The sequence below is a fragment of the Anas platyrhynchos genome, chromosome Z (assembly GCF_047663525.1).
Source record: "Anas platyrhynchos isolate ZD024472 breed Pekin duck chromosome Z, IASCAAS_PekinDuck_T2T, whole genome shotgun sequence".
NCBI classification, from domain to species: domain Eukaryota; kingdom Metazoa; phylum Chordata; class Aves; order Anseriformes; family Anatidae; genus Anas; species Anas platyrhynchos.
The window spans coordinates 81,532,014-81,556,423 of NC_092621.1; the positions used below are offsets into that span (position 1 = coordinate 81,532,014).

A 24,410-nucleotide genomic window follows, 5' to 3' on the forward strand; every position below is an offset into this window, starting at 1 on the left:
ATGACTGAACAATATGTAAAAAAATAAAAAGATCAAATTTATTCTCAGTTACTTTTTAGAAAAGAGATCCTGTATAAGTGACTACAGCAGCATGTTCTGTCACATTCTTTCCATAAACTGAGCCCTGTCAGTGACAGCAAAACAGATTGTGTGCATCTGCTGGGAATGGGCCAGATGACAGTGGAAGAAATACACATGGATACCTTGGCACAACAACTAAAGAAGTGGAAGAAAAATGGACAGAAAGAAGCAGAAAGTTCTAAACTTTAATTAAAATAGGCTCTCTAGCAAAAGTGAAGTTATCTACAAGTCTGCTGCAGACTGCTTTGCTTTACACTACTACTTTCCAAAAGTAACTACATATTTATACTATGCATTGTCTTGTTTACTCCCCATGGTATTCATATGGCCACCATTCCCACACTGTCTGGGCCTCATAGAATTTGCCTCAGAAAATCCTCATTCTACAGACACAAAATTGATGCACCAACAAAGTGAAATCCTCATAGTCATCTAAATAGCTTCTGAAGAAAAGTTCGGTCTACACTGCCCAAATGCATGCTGCCATCCTAAACATTAGAATATCCTTCCTGTGTTTAGTTCTGCTTTCAGACAAAAATGCAGTTATACCTAAAATTAATATTAAGCAAACACCCTTCTAGTAGTCTAGCATTACAGCACTAGTGTATCCGACAAGTTAAATTGGCAAAGTCGGCTTTGCTACTGCTTGTAGCCTCTTAAGTTTTACTATTGAATATATGGATTGAGAGCCCAAGATGTCTACAAACAATCAATTTTTTACAGTCTTCAACACAAAACTTCTACAGCAAAATGGTAATTGTATATTGTCAAATATAAAGAGCACCTGATCTTCACTGATAGTTGAAAACCACTCCCAGACATTGACTCGTCATGGCTGCAGAACCACACGCTTATGTTCAGGAATGAATTCAGGAATCTGCTGAGTCTTTAAAATAAATCTTTTATTTCATGTGGAAAGTAACTTATCCCATTTCTTTTTTGGGTTTATCAACTGACAAACCAAAGAAACATGGAAACATTTTTTCTTCTTAAAAAAAAAGAAAAAAGAAAAGAAAAAAAAAGAAAACAGGACATACAAACTCTTCTGACTTTACACTGATGTTTTACACACAGTTTTGCCTTATATATCAGGAATAAGATACGACTGCCAGATGAGTAAAGATTAGTATAGCACCTAATGGTCCAAGCAGCTAACGTTATCTACTTAGAGCATCTGGAAGCCTCATGAGGCCAGCAGTCACAGTCTGTTATATATTCCATATGCAGTGACTATCCAATACGCTGATGGTATTTCAGAATCACATCAGCAAAATGGCATAAATTATTATTTATAAAAATCACATATATCATTAGATCATATATTTAACATCCAGCCGAGAGAAGATAACATATAGAAGCTAACATACTTGCCTAACTTCAGAGAAGCTCTAGAACAGCCTATAAGGCCCCTCCATGTTCTACCTCATTTTAGGATATGTGAATGGTGGCCACCCATGGATTTTCTTTAATCCCTAGATGAGGATGAAAAACTGCCTAAATCTGCTTATAATGTTTTTGATCCAAGGAGTGGTAGATCTATACATACTCTCATGACTATGAGTATATTTTGTCTGGAACAAAGTATAAGGAGATCTTTTGAAATGCTATTCAAATGGTACCCTTTTTTTCTAACGAGTTTGGCAAAAGTGTCAGAGTGGAATTGAGAAAATGAGGTGGATGTTAATTAACAATGTTAATAATTCTGTACATAAAGCAGTTTTTAGTAGGTCATCAAGTCAGCGGTGTTATGCTACATGAACAAAGAATTTAGTTTCATATATTGTTACATCTGTAATATTGCTAATCAAACATTAATATGTGTAGATGTAAGTTCTGTTTGCATTCATTAAACCAGAATTTCCCAATTATGGTGGAAAGAAAATAAAAACAAGCAAACAAACACACACAAAAAAAAAAAAAAAAAAAAAAAAAACACAAAAAAAAACCACATTTTTACAATTTATAAGCTGTTTCAAGCTCTTGGATAAATACTAGTGAAGACTGAATATCAGCACAACGTCTAACCAGAGATGTTATTCTTTTTCATTTATTCAAACATAATAATGCGGTCAGGAAGTCAGGTTTGGATTCACACCCACATATTCAACAGTCACATTAACTGTCCAAGAAATTGGCTGAAGAGGCATGTATGCTAGGCCACAAGGTCTTTCCTAAAGGACCACCCAAGCTTCACTGAAGATGACTGACAACAGGCACATAATGGCTATTTTTGAAATGTTTGTTCTCATAAAAGTATATTAAAACAGTCTTAGATACCCTGAGCAATGTATCTTACACTGACTCCGTACTTCCTGTCTCAAACAACTTACAGTCAATGCATTACCTACCTATACAATGTTCATTGTCTCCGCATTTAAGCACCTCTTCGTGTTTCTAATTTCTATCCAAGATTTCAGAGCTTTGCTAAACGTGGTATGGCTCCATTCAAGAAAGACTCGAAAGAATAAGACCACTAAAAGGTATGTAAGACTGACGCAGAAGTATTTATAAAAGAAGTAGTTTCATATATTTAGATGAATATATTTGTAAATGCAAAGATCAAACAGGGCACTTTCTTCCTCTTCTATTGTACTTCATAAAGTAAAATCAAACTTCTCAGATAATGCAATGGAAAACATTGCATGGGAAATAGCTTTTTAAACTAGTTTGAAGCTGTATTACAGGCTAGAAACATAGAAAGACTTATTTTTTGAGTAAGAGATATAAAAAACGCAAGAGAACAACTCAACAGCTAAGGAACTATGGCATTACAGTGAAATATGACTCAATTACAGCCCTTCATTTGATGAATATTTAATTATCTATACAAAAATGGCATAGACTTACATAGGGAAACCGAGAGTAGCTTTCTCACAGAATTCTCTATAGTCAACTGATTAAGGACCATTCCAGAAAGAAGGAGCTGTATTTTCTGTGAACTGCTCCAAATTAAGGGTATGAAGTAATTCAAATCAGGTTTCTCAGATCCTTAGTTTGTGCAGTAAAAGTTAAACCAGTGCTTATACAGAATTTATAGACTTAATCTGGGGATGTGGACTCCAGCAGAAAATGGGATACATTGCAAACTAAAACTTAAATTCCCATTTTTTCATGCTGTTCTAAGTCACTTCTAATCCATGCACATACACTCCAGCATCCCGAACAGATTTTAGCTTCTACAGCATCTCAGTAAAGTTTCCAATTTTCATCTGTTTTGTCCTTGGAGAACTGAGACACTGCGTATCAGACTTTCACAAAGCAGGTTTGCAGCTGCATTTTGAATTGCATTCTAAATGTAAAAAAGGTTAGGTTCTAAAAATCTCTAAGTTTTTGAGTCCCTTTCTTACAATGCATGCTTCAGACTGTTGACCAGCTTCTGCTCATTATTTGCAAACTTATTTCTTGCTTCTGTTACCTCACATGAAGTACATATATCTTTTAGAGACAATAATTCATGAATTATATGTTCTAGATATACAATAGATATATATATTAAATACCCTTTAATTATTCTGTTGTGTAATTCATACTGAAGGATTCCACTTCCCAATCTTCTGGAAAATTATCACCGATGGGTTTCACGTGGCACTGCAATTTATTATATTCAAGAACACTGTTTAAAATTTGGAGCACACTACAGAACTGAATTTACTGTGGTTACTTCGTTAATAGAAAACCTCTATTCTGAGAAATGTAGTTTAGATCACCATGCATTCAAAGTGTTCTGTATGCAGGCATGATAATGGGTATTTATTTAACCATTCTGCTTTTAAGATTACCATTTAAACCAAAAAACTAATATATGAAAACAGAATGTTACTCATTCTTTTTTTTTTTTTTTTTTTTGCAAGTAGCAGCAGGGGAATCTCACAAAACTATACACTTACAGATTTTCTTGTGTTTTTCAAGAGGCCTTTTTGAAATAGCTACCTTGTATTTTGAACTTATATCTATCAAATATGGAAGCTCTATTTTTAGGATGATGTTTAAATTACAGAGCAATCTTCTGATCCATTAGTGGAACAGCTTCCTCCTTCCAATCACATCTGGAAAACAGTAGAGTGAAAGGAGAGAACAAATACTTTCTTCCTGACCATCCTCAAAATTAGTTTTTATCAGAAATCTGGAGAAGTGCTCTTCCATGTCCTGTTTGGTGTCGTCAAGAAATGTGATGGTCTCACAACAGGTTTCTCTTTAATCTCCTATAGAAAAATGTGGTAGAACATAGTGCTACTGCTTTACAGACAACATTTAGTGACTTGTAAAAGAAGACAGCGCCAGAAAATCACTTGTCCAAATTCATGACAAGTACTACTCTTCAAAACAGACCAGAATATCTTTCTTTCATGTCATGCCTCTTTGGTGCATCAGATATTGCTTCATATTGTTATTCAGATTAAAAAATAAATTAAAAAAAAATAAAAAATAGTCTACTTCGATTGAAACATCCTGGTGTGATGACTGACGTATTTTTCCACAGCATTAAAAGAAGGAAAAAAATTCCTAAAAGCTTTAAAACACCTTGCAAAAATACCATTTTTTCTATTTCTTTCTTTGTCATAAGGATTTGCATTATTGCTTTTAAAAACCATATCCTATCCCTGAATCCTTTTATTTATTTATTTATTTATTTAAATATGAAATTCCAGAGATCATCAGTAAGGATGCAATCAAGTTGACTATTCTGCTGGTCACCAAAATATGTAATACGGGGCTTACAACAAATATCTACTTGAAGCAGAACGGAACTAAATGCAATGTTCTGGGTGGGGATTTAAGTACTGGAACTTGTACTGAAGATAGATCCTCATTTTGCATTATCAATATCAACTTTTGGAAAAAACATGAAAATATCACTGCAGATGTCAACTCCTATACCAAAAGAAAACAAAGAAGAATACTGTTTCTGAGCTATGCATAAACTTCTTTATATATAGATATAGATAGATAGATAGATATTTATTGCAGCATTAACAGTAAAACAGAAGCTCTAGACCCATAGCTGGAATAAATCTATTGTTACTCCAGTGAAGATATGCAGCTTTCTACCGACCCAAGGATATAGGTAGGCAGTCTCAATTTCTGTACATGTAATCACAGGCAGTTTTGCTTTAATTAGGTAACATGCCAATCATTTCATCACGTTTCCTTTTAAGAAAAATCTGGAATATTATTTTCCAATTAATAAACATTTTAAAATCAATTGAAAATTATTTCAAATTGCTACCAACACATCACATGTAAATAAAAGTACTAGTAATCCAACAAGCTTGGGCTATATTTTTTAGTGTCTGCTCCGAAGAACTTTAATGAAATTCTGCTTCATTCTGTTTAATTTTAAATGTGCATGCCAGTCCATAGGCTCTTACTAACATTTATGGTCATATTTCTGATCTCTAAAAATTTATGTATGTGTGCTTTGGATAAAGTTGTGCATTCTGTATGCCACTGAAAGAATGCATTCCCTGCCTCAGTATTCTAACATATAAAAATGTGTCATGTAGAAGTCTGGGTAAGTATGCAGTTTCACACTTATTTCATACATTGCAGTGGAGTAATAAGTTGGCTTTTTCGTGTTCTGGTGCTGTATCAATTCCTTATCTGCACCCTATATACACAGAGAAGATAAAAGAAAGAATGCTGCTTTGATATTTGGAGGGTAGAAAGGTTCTCATCAAATACTGATTCAAAATCAGTTTCTTTTATGTATAAAACACATTTAAAGAAGTATTATTTTGTTAAGACTGTTGTCCTGTGTCTGCAGCAATTAAGTATTACTCATAGCAAGACAAATTCTACATACTTCAGTAGGAAATTTGTTTGAAGCCTCCAAGATTAAGGTTTTAAGTACAACTACTGTGGATTGTCCACTCTCCTCCACATCTTTCCAAATAGTCCATTGCCACATCCTTCCTCATCTTCCTAAAAGCCTTCCTTTATGCTGTTTCTCCTACTTCTCCTATTCAGTACAGACAGAAGTTACATTCAGGACACAGATGGACGGAGATAAAGCAGGCCTGAGCAAAAGCGAACAGAACATACTGTCTCCTGCTGGTTTCACAGAATATTCTCCAACTGTACTAACTTTTTCTACTGAGTGCCCAGGCATTCCCGAGGGTTACTGCAACCAGAGGGGAGTTCCTGGCAGCATATGTCACAAGATAAAATTCCTGGATGAAAGGGATAGAAGGGCCAGCTCTACAAGAGGACCACAGAACCTCAGTGTCCTGTTGTTTCTCTACAGGTCCCCTCCTCCACCATCTTTAGGGACCCAACTCCAACAAAATGATTTAAAATAATCTCTACTGAGAGCTCCATATGGAATTTTTAAATGAAAAGTGACCTCCTCCAGTATTTTGTGCTGGTGGATACATTCCAGAACATTTTAATTTCTGTGATGATCCTTCGGTAACTAATTTATTTAGATTAAAATAATGCAGTATTTTGAATATGATGTCATATCACAATGTACTTGTCAGTAAGAGGAAGATTTTATTAGAAATCAAATAAATAACACATACTATGTTACTTGTTACTTATATCACTAGAAGTAATGTTTCACGTGGACAACATTATATTTACTTTCACGGATGTGTTTTATAAACAGTTTCACAATCCTCCCTTGTCCTTTGTACAGATTTTGCTAACAGCTATTGATTAACTACTTAAAAGTAAATAGTAAAATTTAGCTGAGCATGGGCTCGCCAAATGCAATGGTCCCGGTGACTATAAAAGCAACCATAAATAAAGTTATTTCTAATTCAGTTTATTTAAGTGTATGTTTTGTAATTATAGGATAAGAGAGGAAAGACAGTAATCACAAAGGTGAATTCCTTCAATGGGAAAAGATTAACAATAATTTTCATGATAATCTTTACTGAAACAATTATACAGTTGGAAAAAATAATAATAATAATAAAAAAAAGAACCAGGAAAGACCTGTTAGGTTGGAATCCAAGTCCCGTATCAGTAGTGCTTTGTAACCTGGGAAAACGAGGCAGAAGAGCTTTATGCCATCTGTTCAATTCCATCCCTAATCTGTGTGTTGCCTTATGGTTACCTTAAATTAAGGCAGTAGATACTGACTTTCCAGGACCTGGTGCATTGGCCAGGATCTCTGAAGATTTCTCTGCTCGAACTCTTGAAGCCCTCCACAGTCAGGAAGGTGGCAGATGGCAGAGATAAGTACTTCTACCCTGTTGAAACAGGTGACTGCTAAATCACCTTCTTCAGCAAATTGCAAAAGGAGCAGCCTAGGCTAGAGACCTGGCTTTCGAGAGAGTTTATTCCATGCGATATAAAAATTAACAGTTCTCAAATATTTTATCCAGACCAGTTTCTAAATAAGTCAGATAATGTATTTCTAGAATTTCCTAGGATGTATTTTTGTAATCTAAACATATTTAGCTGTCAAACAAACAAAAATCCCACAAAACAAAACCCAAATCCAATAAAACAAATAAACAACAAAAGGAAAAACAACATTAACAACAAACAAAACCCACCTCAATGAAGTCCTGTTTAGCTGTATTTCGGAGTAATGAGTAACAGTCCTACACTTCTTAAACATTCTTCTCAATGCTTCCTTCTATTTCTCTTTCAAATTTACTTTCTCTTTGCAAGTGAAGAAGCAATGTAACTATATGAGAAAATGACAAAATTCTATCACTTTTGCATTTTAACTTTCCTTGCTGAATAATAGATGGCTTTTTCATACTTTGAAATACTTTCAAGATACATGGAACTTTAAAGGCTAGGACACTATTCAATGTTTACTGACAGATCCCAGAATTGCCTCTTTGCAGTTTAGAACTAATGGGGAAGCAATGTAATACAATCAGGGTTGATGGCAGAGCATAACCCTAAAAAATACATTTTTTTACGTATTTTAAAAATAATACTGATTCTGCATGTCTAAATTTAACTTGCTGTACTCACTAGTTAGTGAATTGCTAGTTATTTATAGTTATAATAATTAGTTATTCACTGAAGTTAGGCACCACAGGCACTTAACTCCGCATGTTCATTGAGAAGACACAGATTTTCGTTACCTTTATTAACTGGTAAACTTACGGTTTTTGATTGCAAAATCACTTTCCTTTTCTTTGAATTTTGTTTAGTAGAAAAAGTATCTTGCAAATTCACTGCTTTTCTTGAAATTCTTTGAATAACAGACTATATTTCGGATGTCATCATTAAATTGATCTCATACTTTACATAAAACTGCGTGACATTAAAATGTGCCAAAGTGCTCTCAGCTTTAGCTGCTGCTTTATCATTGTAAGACAGTACCTGACAGTTCAAATATACAGCTGGGCCCCATAAGTTATATTTTGTCACACTGATGCTGGGTAACTTTTTGAAAATTATACCCTCCTGTCAAAGAAATAAAATATGACACTGTTGTATGATATAAATCTAATATAATTGAATGTTTTTTTTTTAAGGTATTCATAAGTTATATGGCCAGACTAAACTTGTAAGAAAGGACAGTATATTTCAGTCTTTAGCACTCCAAGCTCTGTTTCAATATTTTACACACACAAATTCCTTTTCAAAGGTACTGGTCATCCACATCTAGAAACAAAACTATCAAGTGAGCGTTTCACAGATTGGGAAACTGGCCTAATGCAGTATTTTTTCTAATACAACATTGAAATAACCAGGAACAATTACAAAATGCGACAACTTAACAATTCTTTAAGGACTATATTAAGCAAACATGTCTCAGACTGGTCTTTTTTCTTTTCCATTTTATTTGGCTGTGAGGTAGTTCAGGATATTTCAAACATTTCTATAACTGCAGTTATTGCCTATTACCAGGGGCTTACTTTTGGAAACATTACGCTACGAAAACTTTTTAAATTTCCATTTGAGCCCCATAATATGGTTGTTGAGAAGTTACTGTAATGCATATGGGAAACAAAAGGAGAAAAGGAAAATATATTCGTATGTATATGTATGATATAATCTACAGCTAGACAAAGCAAGAATCAAGGAAAATAAAAATGTGCTTTCAGGGTCCATTAAGATGAAACGTCTCAATTTACAGGAGTTTCCTGTCTGATTATAACACATACAAAATTAAATGCATAAATATTAATTTTATGTATCGCATAAGATGAAGGCAATGAAAAAAACAATGTTTACATTTATGGTTGACTCATTAGTGTTTTATTATGTGAAACACTAGGAGGCATCAGTTGGGTAAAAAAAAAAGAGTTCTTTTTTTTTTTTTAATGGTAAGAAATTAACATAGAAGTAATCAGCTTGCAAGTTTCAGATGTCCAAATGCTAAAGACTGTACATAATAATTAAATTATGCAAATAGCCAAAACTCTCCATTCTCCCGGACATATCACAGACATAGTTAATAATACATGGACAACATTTTATTTCTTAACTATTTTCAAACCAATCTACTGCGTTCACATGTGCAACACAAAGTATAGTTTTACTTTATACTCAGTATTTTAAAAATAACAGAATAAACACAAAGTAAGATGACTTACTTGTATTCCTCAATATTATACTTTTTGGTAAATCTGCAAAGAATTGACATCTTGTACGTACTCTCCTCTGAACGTAAGCTCTTAACAGGGTAAATGCTGTGAATTTAGTGTAGTCCCAAGCACTTTAAGAACTTTTAATTGCTACCTCAAGATATCCTCTAGGCAAAAATGATTTTAAAAATCCCAGGACAATCATCATATTGTATCACATTATATTTCCTCAGAGCAGTGAATAAACAGAACTTTTAAAATTTTGTGTAACAATGCCACAAGTTGCTATACCTTTTAGGATCAAGTAATACAAAACCAGTAAGGTCAAAACTGATTTTTACTTCCTTCTAATTGCATTAACAATGACTAAGCAAGAGAGTTATAGCTGTCTTATAGAATAATCAATTGAAATTGAAGTGTGTCTTGCCATGCTGCAGCAATCAGCCTTTATCTCTGCCCAATCAAAATGACATGTGAACTGCCTAATCCTTCTTTTGTAAGGCACGTAAGACTTTGTTGTCACTGTTGGTTTTGTGAATCGCTTCTATAAGCTGGTCTGATTTCCTAAAGATGACAGATCCCGGTGAATAGACAAGCTCTACTGCACTGCAGTCAATGAGAGGGTGAGATTAAGGTGGAGGACTAAAGACACTAGCTTTTAATCACCTGTCCACATGTAACATTGTGCACCAGTTCTGAGAAAATTACCTTAAAGCTGGACACAAGACCAAAACAATTCCTATACTTAAGGAAAACAGAAAATCAGGATTTTTTTTTGTTTACAGTTTTTCTTTTGCACAACCAGTGCAAGAAACCTGAATTGTTCTTCTAAGCCCATTTTGCTTCTGAAATAAGATGCAAAGCTGTATTTTAAGACTTTTCAAATACCAGAATTATATCCTTACTCTTAAGGCTGAAGTCTTCTAGCTGTTTGCAATTACACAGATAATTCTTAGTATATTATGTCTCAGTTGCTACAGAGCCTAAGTATGGGCATAGAAAAATTTCCCTGTTGAAATCAAATACCAAGATTTTAAAAGTTCAAAATACATCAAAAATATGACTGCTTTGGTTATTCTTCAAAATGCTGAAGGAGAGAGTATAAACTTGAAATTATACGACATCTATATATGCTCATCTTTATAATATGTGTTTTCAAAAGAACACCATCACATTATATACATGATTTTTAGATAATGTGTGTAATTTAGAATAATGATGTCCAACAGGTAAAATGGAGTCTATGTATCAAAAAAAAAAAAAAAAGCAAAAAAAAAAGCTTTTTTTTTTTCTTTCAAACACCTGATACTTTCTTATGACTGCTAGCTCAATGAGATGTAGAAATACTACTTAGCTGTCTCTGAAGATGAACTGAACTATTTTGCTGAACAAGAAATTAACCTGCGATAAAGAAAAGTAAAATTAAAATAAATGAAGACGGAAAAAGTATTCAATTCACAACTGCTGCTTAATTCCTTATCTTCTATAAAGATACATTTATCTACTAAATAATGAGTATCAAAATCTTTCAAAGGTAAACTTTTGGAAAAAGCTTAAGAAAGCCTCATTTTCTTTGTCTGCAATGCTTTACATATCTCAGAAAGCACAGCTGTTTAAGATAAGTATCTGTTTTTTGTTGTTGTTGTTGTTGTTTTTTTATACATGTTGCAGACATGCAAATAAAGAGAGATATTAAAATAATATGAAATTTCAAGAACATTTTTCTGACCCTGTCATTAAAGAAAATTTGCAGCATTCATGTCAATTTTCTTTTGACACTCCAATACTGGAAGCTGAGAAACATAATGCTAAAATATTTAATCTCACACACATTATTTGATACCTTTTTCTATAAGGCTCTTAAGACTAAGTTTCTTTTTTTCTTGGTCAAGTAAACTTAAGAGTATTCAAACATATCTGATTTCCAAATTCATTTACAGGACATCTAAAGTGGCATTCTATTCACCTTTTTCCAAAGAGAGCTATGGGACAGGCAAGAGCTTTAAGCATTTTAGGGACCTGACCCTGCAAAATATTTTTTATGTAACTTCTTCATTTTCACACAAGTTGTCTCAGCTTTATCAGTGGGACAAGCTGTGTAAGTACTTTTTGCAGGAAAGGTTTTCATAGTCAGGTCCCCACATTACCTTCTGATACTAGCTACATAAAGTATATCAGTATATATACTGATAATATAAAATAAATATAAGTATAATAAGTATATTAATATAAGTATAATAAATATAAATTAAATATATAAACAAGTTTTTAAACTAAAAAGATGTGTACTACGAGGAACATGGAAGCCACAAATTAAGGGCCATTCACTCAAATTCATCCCTAAAGAAATTTTCCATTACTTCCAAAGGGACTTAAGTGTTAGCAGAGACTTCAGAATTAGACCCAATATGAACTATGTATTCATTAATATAGAAAGAATAATATAATAGGGGTTTTAATAAAATTGATAAGGACAGAAACTCTTGCGATTATTTTTTTCTGAGTTGGGGTTAGGGTCCTAAAATAATGCAACAAAAATAATTTACGAAATAACAAATCCCAAAGTGGCCAATTGCATTAGTGTTTAAACTGGAAATCCATATGTAATACAGAGGTTAAAACTGGTTCACAGGTGGTTTTATTTCCATGCCCTGCCAAGCCTCTAGGGATTAGAGTTATTATATTCCATATTAACAGTAGTTTTCAACCACAATACCCTGGAAAGTGCCAGTAAAAAAGAAAACTAGTCCCATTTACATCTAAAATATTTGGTTTATCATCCATCCTGTAGTTCTTTTAAAGTAAAGATATGAAACTAGGACATTTGCCATTAAGTTGATCAACGGATATGTGCTATGAAAATGCATTCTGTGTCAAGACAATTCTTTTCTGATCACCAGTAAAACACAGGCAAATTGTATTTCTCTACTAATTCTCTTAAATATTTTTTCTTAAGTTGTGTATAACACTATCTGATTTTAGGATACAGGTATTTGCTAATAATAATTATTACAAACAATAAAGGAAATAGAACTCTTCTAACTCTTCTATAACAGACAATGCTTAAGTTCCCACAATAATTCATTACGTTTTATTTGGATTTTTTTTTCCCTTGAGAAAATTAATGATTAATTTATCCTTCTTTTGCTTTTCAGGCTGACAGAAGGTCACACTAAGTTTCATAGAAAATGCTAAGTATTATAGTTACATAATGTACCAATAGCCTTACAAGTCTCTTATTTACATTAAACTTTATCTTAGCCTATAAGTACATCAACTAAAATAGCCAGTTTTGTGACTCCCCTGTATTCAAAAATACAAGAATTACTGAAAGTACTATGTAAAGACTAAAACATACTATTCCCAGAGGTTCGTTGGCTATGACTTAAGTACCCACATCGATGCAAGGGGTCTCTCCATCTCAAACTTAAGTACTCACAGGAAAGATGCACAAAGTTAAACAGTTGCAAGCATGCATTACCTAAACTCAAGAACTGAAGAGCCTATGATGCAATGAAGTTCAAGAGCGTTTCCCTCAAACTGGATTGTTTCCTTAGTCTGAAAAATCAGGGTGCAAGCACTACAAGGTCATAGCATTTGGTGAACTATTAAAGCAAAACAAGCTTCAAACACTTCAGGGTATCAAACATGGAAATGACATAAACTAACTTCATCAAAGTTACCACATGGACAAAGACAAGTCTGCAGTAATTTGAATAGCCAGTGATTTAACTATGTTACTTGTCTGAAAAGTTACTTGTAAGCAACTGACAGAACAATCATACTCTTAAAAAGTCTGCAGGCAACCTCACTCCCAGTCTGCATGCACTGACTGACACATTCTTCAAAGGCAATAGTAAACGTACGTAGGGCTTCTGCCCTATGCCCCCTCTATTTTACTCCGACGCTGAATTTCACATGTACTTACATGATAAACATTTAGCTGTTTGGGTGATCAGACTAGTCCTGGAGATATTTTCCTTTCATAGGAAAGAGCAAAAATCCCCTTACTTCTTCCAGCCTTAAATATTCGCCACCTGGTTCAACATGCAGCCTCCTTGAATCACACACACAACCTTCGAAGTCAATCCAATAAGGAGCCAGAAGACGTCTGGGGTGTGAGTGTGTGTGTGTGTGTGTGTGTGTGCGCGCGCGCGTGTGCGTGTGCGCGCGTGTGTGCGTGTGTGCAGCGTGGAGGAGGAGAAAGTGGCTGAGCTGCTGGTCGGATTAAAAGTAACCGGACTCGTCCCGAGAGCGTCCAGGAAGGAAGTGACAGCAGGCGAATGGGAAAAGCCGAGCAGCTCACAGCCTTTGTAACATCGCGGAGGGGAAGGGGGAGGCAAGGAAGGGATTCAAACTACACGCCTGACGAGGTGTCTGTCCTTGTCTGCTGCTCTCCCTCTTCCTCCCTTTTCTTCTCCGCGTCTCTATCTCTCTCTCTCTCTCCCACAATCCCAACCGAGTGACTCTCTCCTCCCGAGCTGGAGAAATAATCAGTTTCACTCTTGCAAAAAGGGGGCGGGATCAGATCCCGAAAGCGTTTTAATAAAACAAACATAGAGCAGCGGCAGCAGCAGCAACTCCTTTCCTTGCCCCTCTAGTCTAAACTAGATTGATAAATTACTCCACTACACTACTTTAATTATGTATATGGTATGCAGAATAAATCACTGAACATCAGCACCTCAATCAAGCACTTTTTAAATGATAATTGCATCTTGGGCGAATCAATCTTTCCATTCCTGACATTTTGCTAATTTTAGTTTTACGGTGGGGGTAATGGCATATGCCACACGCAAACCTAATGACAATCCTTTATTATACCGCGCCACGACAACGCGGCGAGCCACTGCATATTTTCCCCCTTCTGGCGAGGTACAGTAGCGTGAGGGCGCAGATCTCTGCGAGGAACCAGGGGGGTGGCGGTGGGGAAACACATCCCGGGGCCGCTCCGAAAGCGGCAGCGCAAACGCTGCGCACGCCGAGTTTGCGGCGAGCCAGGCGAGGGGCTGGGAACATCCCCCCCCTTCACGTCCCCCCCCCTCCGGGCACGTCCGAGCCCTGCGAGCGGGCAGGGACGGCCGTGAGAGGCCGGCGAGGAGCTTTTCGGGAGGGGACGGCGCTGTCAGGGGGGCAGCAGAGCCTCATCCATCGCCGCTGTCACCAGCCGGCTCCTGCAGCGCCCCGGGGACGCCGCTTTGCGCCCCCGCTGCGCTTCGTGTCCCGTCCCCTGCTCCTTGCCTGCCGGGGCTCCTTCTCCGGAGCCCTCTGTCTGCAAATCCACACAAAAGTCCTCGGGCTCCGCACCCGGCCCCGGGCGCGGAGCTGAAGGGGTGGCGAAGTTTGGGGCAGCATCCCTCAGCCTTAAAACCCTGCTCTCCTCCCCGTGCCCCGGCCCAAATCACAGCCGTCTCTCGGGGATGGTCTCGGCTCAGACTGATCCACGGCCGTGCACGCCGGATAAAAGGGCAGGACTTTTTTTTTTTTTTTTTTTTAATAGGTGCATTTGGTCTTACAACCAGGACTGTGCTGTATGTGAGCTTGAATCCAAATCAGGCACGTGTAATACTCTGCGAGTAAAACTGGACTTTGCAGATACTTGTTTTTATTTTCATGTAGATAGCCAACTTCTACAACCCTTTGAGAGCAGCAGGGGAGTTTATAAAGGCACAGACCATTATTTTTATGATAGATTACGGTACTGGAAATAGGAACAGCATGCATGATAAAACCAAAACACTGAATTCAAACAGCAGTGATAAATATATATTTGGTTTGTTTTAATACAAGTTCTTCGTCTTGCAGTCTTTTCCCCTATAAACATCTCATTGGGCCACTGACCTACTTTGGAAGCTCCATATTTGACAGTGAATAAATGTCTTCTAAATTCTACTGTACTTAAAACACGGATGCGCAAGGCACGGGCAGAGCAAAATGAAGCTCTAACAAGCATCCTGCGGTTGTTCTCAGCTCAGATTCCTGGAGACCTGACCTCCACTGACTACACGTCTCAGGGTGCCCTAAATCTCCCGGGGAGATTTAGACACAGAGAATAGACAACTTTTAACCGGCAGACAGTTATGTGGTATAAAATACCCCGACGAGCAGTGCCGATGTGCCTTGAACCACCAGGCAGCCAGACATCAGCCAAACACCTTGTGGATGGAGGTGAGAGGCACAGGAGTGTGGCAGGGTCAGCAGTGGAGCCCAAGTAACACTGGGGAATTTAAACTTCCTCAGCCACAGGTCTGGCATGAAGCGCAGGAGGAGTGGAATATGGAATAGTTACATGGGTTACATCGCCTTGCTATGCCTCTTCTGCAGGCAATTTTGGTCTCCCGGAATGGCACCCAACTTTCCAGTAATATTCATATTTTCTTAGTGTCAAAAATAGAAAACTGTGTTAAGACTTCACACTTTTGTGCTCTAATTGAAAATGACTATCATCTGCTTTATTTTGTGCAGGATATGTAAGTTTTCAGGTTTCTGGCTAGTTGATAACACAGCCCTTCAAGTGGCAAGACAGAATTTGAGTACTATCATGTCCTAAAAGCAATTATCAGAGTAGGCAAGTATTTCAGAAAATAAAATATACAGCAGCTTAGCACATTTACAACACCTTCATGTGGGCACTGGTGGCCTAATCTTTAAATAGTTGTGACCTTCACATATTGGGAGTATCTTTAAGCCATGCCAAGTTTTTGTCATGAGTACAATTCATCAAATGCATGTAAAGGACACCTCAATTTTTAAAACAGGGCTCAGATGCTAGGTGGACAAACAGATATCAGAAAAGGGATTGTGCTTTCTCACTCATATCAGGGTTAGATAAGGCATAAATTTGTGCAATATCTTTTGAAGTATTTAAGATTTTTTTTTCTATTTTGCTGTATTTAATTTTAAAATCTGGAGTAATTTCAAATAGTGAAAAACCTTTGTTCTGGTGTCTGTACTTGTACTGATGTTCCACAAATGCAACCTTTTCAAATTTCTGGCAGGAGACTCAAATCCACTCTTTCTGTTGTTGACAGGTCGTGTGTAGGTCTGCTGACATTTTTTTTTTCCCTCAGTCCAGCACCTGAGGCATTCACCGTCTTAAACAGCGACACATCAGTCAAAATGCAATAACTATAAAATCAGACCTCCAAAGTTTTATCAAAGAGTGAAACGTGCCCAAGTATCTCTTTCCTTTACAAGTATGATTATCTCAAGGTGGGCTTAGAAAACACTCCTTTGAAGATGATTATCAAAGTCCATTTTTGTTCTTTTGTGGCTGCTGAACATACCTTTCCCTTAGGAGAAATGAGGTTGCCAGCTAACATCTTTTAATGGCGTTTAAACTGAGAAGAGGTAAGGTTACTATGAAATGATCCACCTCCTTTGCATCCTAACCCTGGGGTGGCTTGGTTTCTATTTTCCGTTCAAAGTTCTGCTCAACCCCACTCCACTCCACGCCTCGCTCTCTTCCACCACCTCCCTATCTTGTAAGAGCAACGCAGTATAACACTTCTTCCCATGTCTGGCTGCTTTTAAACTTGGCCCACGCTGGGTGCAGCGCTTGAAGTGAGCTTTACAAAATTATTTTAAAGTGAGCTGGGGCGGTTGCCACAGCAACCCACCCTGAGAGAAATCGAGGCTATAGATTAATCTACCCCATAAGATTATTCAACAGTACTGTATTTGTTCTTCGTTCATTCAGAATATTCCCTCAATCCATATTCTTTTCTGATGATCAAAAGATATAAACTCGGATAATTTCAAGGATACTTATTCCAGGAGCACAATTTAAATGCTTTGCAAACCACAGCACAGAGCTGAAATGTACATGATTCTTTGCAAAATCATTTAATTGCAAAAAATATTTGCAAGATAGGCACAGATGACACATGAACTTTAAATAAAATGGCATGCCATTACTAAAATGGTGTTATATACATCAGGCAATGATTACAGAAAACCTTTGTCACAGGTGTACCTGTAAGTACATAATACAGCAGAGCTTGCTCTCCAGGCTTTGCTTTTAACATTAAATCTGAAAACAATAAATAGTACTTTGTAATACCAAATGCAATAAATATTAAACACTCACCACATACACCCTCTTTATTGTCAAAATCATCCGCCTCCAATGCTTTACTTAATCTTTTCCATAGTAGTTACTTCACAGTTTACAATTCGTGTTCGGCACCTTGGATGTTTAAAAGCACAAAAGTAGTGTATTATTAAAATGCAAACCCATAGTACTTAAATATATTTAAAGAGATTTATGAAACAATTTCTATAAAAAGAATACGAGCCTTTACCGATGTGCACTTAGGACTAAAAGGAGTATCACTTGTAAGTAACTTGAAGTTTTCAGCTGTCATAAACTCCATCTAAATCCTACCTCAGGGATGCTGCGCTACCCATAAAATTACAAAAGCATTGATCTCGGACCCTACTAATCCTCCAGCAGGTACTTAGACAATAATTTACGCGCCGATGTACACTTTGAAAAGAAGCAGTTGTCCCATTGTTTAATAAAGGCCAATTGAAAACACGCCGAAATGTTAAAGCCCAGGCTGTTAATTCCTTCCCTGTTGCCCACAGCTGCTTGCTGTGCCGCTGACCCAGGACGTTCCCCTGCGGGAATGCAACACCCGGCACCCCAATGGTGGCTTTACAACAGAAACGCCCGTTTTTGGACAACGTGGGTGTGATTACGTGTGGGGAGGGGGGCGCCTGAGCCCGCAGCAAACACTCGGCTCCACGGCGTGCATCGGGGCAGCGGCGGCTGCGCTCCCACCCCATCCCCGTTCCCTGTGCGCGTTTGGCCGGTACCCTCCTAACGTTTGGAGTTAATTTATCCTCTTAATGAGCGAGGAGGCGGTGCTGGGTCCCTGCAGCCCCGCCGGAGGGCGCCGTGCAGTGTGTGTGAGTGTGCGAGTGTGTGTTTCTGCTCCTGGAAGGCTCCCTGGCCCTTGCACCCCTTATTTTACCCTGGAGTAAAACTCATGGCCTCCGCGGGGACCTTGGAGGTAGCCTCATCGGCGTCATTATCTCTGACTTCCCAGGCTGTCAGAAAGTTGCTTTTGTTTGTTTGTTTGTTTGTTGTTTGTTTATTTCCCCCTTTTTACAAAAAGCGGGATTTGTTTTCATCGCATTTTCCCCTCGATGGTAGTTTCAAGGGCCTTAGTGGGGAAGAGACTGATTGCAGAGGGGAAAAGGCTGCCAAATGCACCAAGTCAACAATGAAAAGGGGGGTTGTTTGTTTTGTTAAATTGATCCAGTTCTAGTAATCTGAAGTGTTTCATTGTTACAAAAGGCAGTTTCTGAGGCTGTAACTTGCAAGTTGGTATTGTCCTCTAACTACCTCACAAACAGTTGTCCAAATATTATTTTTATCTGTGATTTTTTTTTTACTGTAGTGTTTGCTTTGTTTCATTTTTAACAGTGTTTTAAAACTATGATAAAGAGAAACTTCTTTGTTGACAAATACGCTTTCTTTCAAAGATTAGATATTACTAAAACTGTCCCGAAAGTGTAAAAATAGCTTTATTACACTGTGAATGACAACACAGACTAATATTGGACAGCAGAGATCTGGAGCTAGTGATAGCCAGTCTTTCAGTTTGCCACACATACTTTTTAGAAATAGGCTTAAGGCCTGTCACTTCTTTGAAAATGAGGCTGCATTTGCATCCAAAGGAGTTAACAACTCTATGGAAAAGTTAAATTTAGTGTTTTATGTGGAACTGGGATGCTGTGGGGCTTACGCACCAGATCCAAACTCCCCTAAAGTCTGTTGAAATCCAATGCACGCTGATGGGTTTTAGATGAGACCCTAAAATGGAAGCTCAGGCCCACATCAGCAGTCACACAGATCCTATTCCTGCCTCAGACTTAATCTTTGGAAACGATTGAACTCCAATACTGGGCACTGCCTCTCTATAAGGTATTCAAATGTTCTCATCATCCTATGACAGCATTCCACCAAATGTATAAAGTTTATATATACACATATGTATTTTAGGGGGACAACAGTTGTAGTCAATGAGCTTACTTAAGTGTAGCTGAAGGAAGAATTTAACCTACTAACCTTTCCCCTGTTGAGATTTAGGGACTCCAAAAATGTGAGTCTAGACTTGCATGGAAGAAATGTATCAAGGGTTCTTCAGTGTTAGCCAGAAGTAACGAGCAAAACTTTTGTCTCAGGCAAACTGAAAAGCTCGGTAACAAGTTTCAACTTTTCTATTTATTTTTTTTCTTTCAGAAAAATCTTCTGACATAAAGTTAATTAGGTGAAATTTCAAGCTAAATGGGATTTTTTCCTAAGCAAAAATATAAAAATAGATTAAATATAAGCTTAGAGTGGAAATTTGGAGTCACTTTCCCATCTTAATAGTGTTTAAGTACAGGAATGTATCTGAAGAACAATTTTGGAAATGTTGTCACTTTGCACGAACTGCTGTTCATCAGTCTGATTATTCTGCATCTTCATATGCCTCAGAAACATTAGATTTTTTTTTTTTTTTTAATTTTTATTTTTTTTTAACAAGACATTTGGTGGAAATGTAACTCATATGCTTTAATACAACTGTGACTGAAGTTTACCTAGATTAGCAAAAAGCCTCCCCCACCATGAGATGCAGTATCCTTGCTGTCATTAAAGGCAAATGGTAAACCAAGGATACATGCTGTGCTTTGGTGGTCTTTGTCCTGAACCAAACAGAGATGGACCTGGAGCAACTGTGGGAAGCCTTAATGTGCTGTAGGGACCAGGTAGATTACTGCCTACTGCAAAGGACACCAAGAGTACCTATTGCTAAACTTCCCCATCTATCTTTTGGTATCACATGCAACCTCTAGGCTTGATGAAGTGGAAGATAAATTTGTTTCATTTTTAATAGATGTGGTAGTAGATGGTTTAAACCTCTTCACCATTAGTTGAGTTAAAAGAAGTTTCTGCTAGGACAGTTCCCCTTGCCTCTCTCTTAGAAGAAAGGTTCCGTGAAAAATAAGCTTCAGAATGAGCACTGTAAGAAATGCTTGTAACTGCCATTTTTTCATTCCTACTAACACATTTATTTGCCCACGTGATTGCCCCCAGTGGAATAAATAGAATCTTCCTTTGATCACCCTTCATTTTGGAAAAAAGGGTAGGGGGAAGATTTTTTTTTTTTTTTTTCAGCTATTTATTCCTTATCCTTTAATGAAATGGTATTGCCTAAGGTATTGTGATATTTTCAAATATTTTGCCAAAAATCCCTCAACCCAAAACAAAAAATATGATTGCACCCCCTTACTAATTGTGTGATACTCAAGCATTTGTCTATCTTGCACTGCATGATGATGCGATACAGAAGCAGACAGCCATAGATGGCTAGAAAATGCTTAATTAAGTATTCTGCAGCTGCTACAAATTAGATCAGCATCTGCATCTGTGTAGACAATGAAATTCATGATAATTCTGAGGGCCAAGCAAAGTAGAGATTTGTTTTGGATAGGCCCCCTAGCCACAATTCAAACAAAATTCAAATCAAACCTGTTCTAAGTATAGGAAAACAGTGGTCAACTCCATCTCCTGTTGCTGAAGGCCACTATGGTTCGTCGTCCTGGCTTCAGATGCAGATTCCAACATACCACAAGAAAGGCTGCTGTTATGGCATTCCTAGCTAGAAGAGGAAATGCCTTTTTTGAAAAAAATAACATATATATATAATTTTTTTTTGAGAAGCAAAATTCTCAGGAGTTTTCTAGAGTAGACTGAGATATATTTCAAATAAGCACCCAGATTTTTGGACGTTTCTCTGAGAATTTGCATCTATTGCAAATTGCTTACCACTTTCTGTAACTGAAGCTTGAGTAAATGATATGCAAATTTAAAAGGTCAATCATCCTGTCTGTTATAACAGAGTATGCCGTATGATATTTGCAGCACAAATTGAGTATAGCACAGAAAAGCAATAGATTAGTTTATGGAAAGAGGTAATAAAGATAATGCAGATATCAAGAGGTAATGTGTTAGTTTGTGGATATTTTGAGAAAATCCACTTTCTATTTTGTTTGTAGAAGTCCTCACTACTAAGTTCCTGTTTTTGTTTTGCATTTGAGAAGCTCCAGGCACAAAAGTTGTCTATAAATGCATCTACTAAGCATTTTCTAAGTGCTGGTGTAATATCTTGATAACACTTCTATTATCAAGACAATAATTAATATGAAATTTTATTAGCTGTTTCAGAGAGGCCATTTGAAAGTTGACAGCTCTTGTTGATATGTGAGGAAGAACTTGTAACCTCCATGGCTGTAAAATGTAATTGCAGAATAGTTGGGTCAGCCTTTAGATGCGCTTGTGCCACTTGTGTCAGTCTATATTAAAACTTCCATGAGCCTCCAGCTGTGATGTCATCGGTTATAACTCTTCCCATGGAAGCATTTTAAATACTGAGGTTAAAAGGAAACTAAGCCTCAGAGGTCATGTTTGGATATGTACTTTGGTTTAGATGTATTTCATCTGAAGTTATTGTTGCTGTCATATGATCTAGTTTGAGCATCTCTGCACAGCTCCTGGATGATATGGACAGGTTTAAATTCCCAGTTCTGTCCTGTTATGTTCTGCAAGCCTATGCTAATCAGCCCAGTTACACCTGATTTCAACAATAATTTTATGGACAGCTACACTGACATGGTTAAAGGAGAAGAAACCTAGCTGCTAAATCGGGGAAATTTCTGGACTTGGGGTTGCTGTATTTGTCAGCCAAGTACAGACCATGTAGAGCCAACATCCTTCGATTTTTTAATCAGTCAGTTAATTTCCAGTCATATATATATATTGAAATCTTTTGAACTGACCCATAAACTGTGTCACTACCCCCCTCCATTGTTGAACTCTTAATAAATAAAAGTTAAATGTTTCCATTCTGGTAGCACTAACTGTTGTCCTTATGTTTGGTATCTACAGGAGCCCCTTTTCTCCAGTACCTCCAGATATTGTTGTCCTCTTGGTGGTGACTGAGATAAGGAGTAAGGCCTGGAAAATAGGAGTGTGTTTGGTCGGGAATTAGGAGGTTTTTTGATATGTAAATGAGAGTGGAGGTTCTTTGGAGGTCCAGATATTTAGAAGTAGTGAAGATGGGGAAAAGGGCATGTGGGTGTAAATACAGAAGGACTATCACTAAGCAGGATAGACAGATTAAGAATTTCTGGATTAAATTGAGAGTCAATGAGTAGTTCCTGCATCCTTTTTGTAGATCAAACCCAGAAGCTATTACAGAATAGCTTCTCTCAGGAATGGAGGGACAAGTGCTTCTTTACTCAAAGTGGGAAACCGTTCCCTCGTGTTTCTTGGCCAGAATACAAATCAAAATCTCATTTCAGTGAGGCTGTGTGTGCCTGAGATCTAAATGCTATCAAAAGCATAGTGGTTGAGGAGTGAGTGGCTAATGAAGTCAGACAGTGCAAGAACACATAATTAAGTGGGTAGCCATGTCAGTCCATGGGTAGGGACTATCTCCCAATATGGAAGTAGATTATTTCACAACCACTTCTATTTTTCTCAGCATTGATAGACTCTGCATTAACTTCTATAATTATTGCGCATGATATTAATTTGTTATTACCAAACATTTTTCTACATTATTTCAAACACAGGAGATGGACTGATACTGGGGAAAAAACTATCTGTGTATGGTTATATTGGATATACTTTCCTTTGCTTTCTTATGCCAGCACATAAGACAGCAAAGAGGAAAAAAAAAAAAGAAAAAGAAAAATGCTGCAGATACCTATAGCACAAATCATACAAACCATTGATTCTGTATACTTCTGTATCATTGTTAAAGTAGAGAGAGAAAAAAAAATTACTGGGGGAGATCATTTTTCCTTTTTTTTTTTTTTTTTTTTTTTTTAAGAACAAATACAGAAAGGTTTGTTTTGCTGAATTACTGGTTAACTGCTGGGTATTATACTAATCACCTTTTAATTTTTTGCCTTGATAGATGCTGTCATGTTTCAAGGTACAGCACATTGGGTACATTAACATTAGGTTGAACTTCATATACTGCAAGCACAGTTTTTAAGTATGTATGTAGTACTAGCATTACTGTACATATATATTTATATTAACAAATAAAGCAGTAATTTCTGCTTCACTCATTCTGTGCAGTTATTTTACATGTTACCATCAAATTGATATGCCCTAGCTTAAATTTATATGTTTATCTTAGTAAACTGCATTTATTGAACTTGATTTAGAACCCTGTGTGTGTAGAGTTGCATTGTGCATCTGTCGTTCTTGAAAATTTCTTCAGTGGTACTTCCAGAACTTGCTACATAATGCTAGTTGCTTTCAAAGGAGCAAAATCTGACTTAACCATGAAATAAATTGTCTGTACTTGCACTGGAGAAGAAAACTCATTTAAGGGTCTGTGCATCTGTACCTTTCAACAAGGGGCAGGTTTCAAGGCCAGCCCACATTACCTTGTGCAGGGTGAACTGGGATGAAATGGAATAGTGGGGAGGAGCTGTGAGCAGCCGTGGGGAGTGGCATGGGGATGCCAGGGGTGTCTCCATGTGTCCCACGGGGACCACAGAGGGGTTCGGAGTGGGCCAGCTGGCAGCCACTGCAGCAGCCTCAGAGTTCATGAGGCAGCCAGGAGAGGCAACGACTGCTCACATTACTCCTGAACTGGCAAGGAAGAGAGTGCCCTTCTCCATTGCTCCCTAACGTGCCTCTGTTCCTCTGACTTTTAGGGAGATGCTGTGCAAATGATTACCACTGGATTTTTGAACAAAAAGTGAGTCAATAAAAGGCCTTGAGAAAGCTGTATACATTTGTAGAATTAAGTT

General features: G+C 37.2%; 1 protein-coding gene across 20 annotated transcripts in view; it reads right to left on the bottom strand.

The window, feature by feature from the left end:
* MEF2C (myocyte enhancer factor 2C) overlaps positions 1-24,410 on the bottom strand; it is a 140,511-nt gene that overhangs the window by 112,961 nt on the left and 3,140 nt on the right. For 11 of the 20 annotated variants that reach the window (XM_072030654.1, XM_072030646.1, XM_072030647.1 and 8 more), the window contains exon 2: positions 17,674-17,772. The exons of 1 other annotated variant lie outside the window; for it this stretch is intronic. The gene's annotated coding sequence lies outside the window, so the exon portion shown is untranslated. Of the gene's footprint in view, positions 1-7,586; positions 7,721-13,512; positions 14,064-17,673; positions 17,773-21,108; positions 21,239-24,410 lie in introns of those variants that run through there. 8 more of the 20 variants (XM_072030652.1, XM_072030645.1, XM_072030656.1 and 5 more) reach the window with 6 other exon arrangements.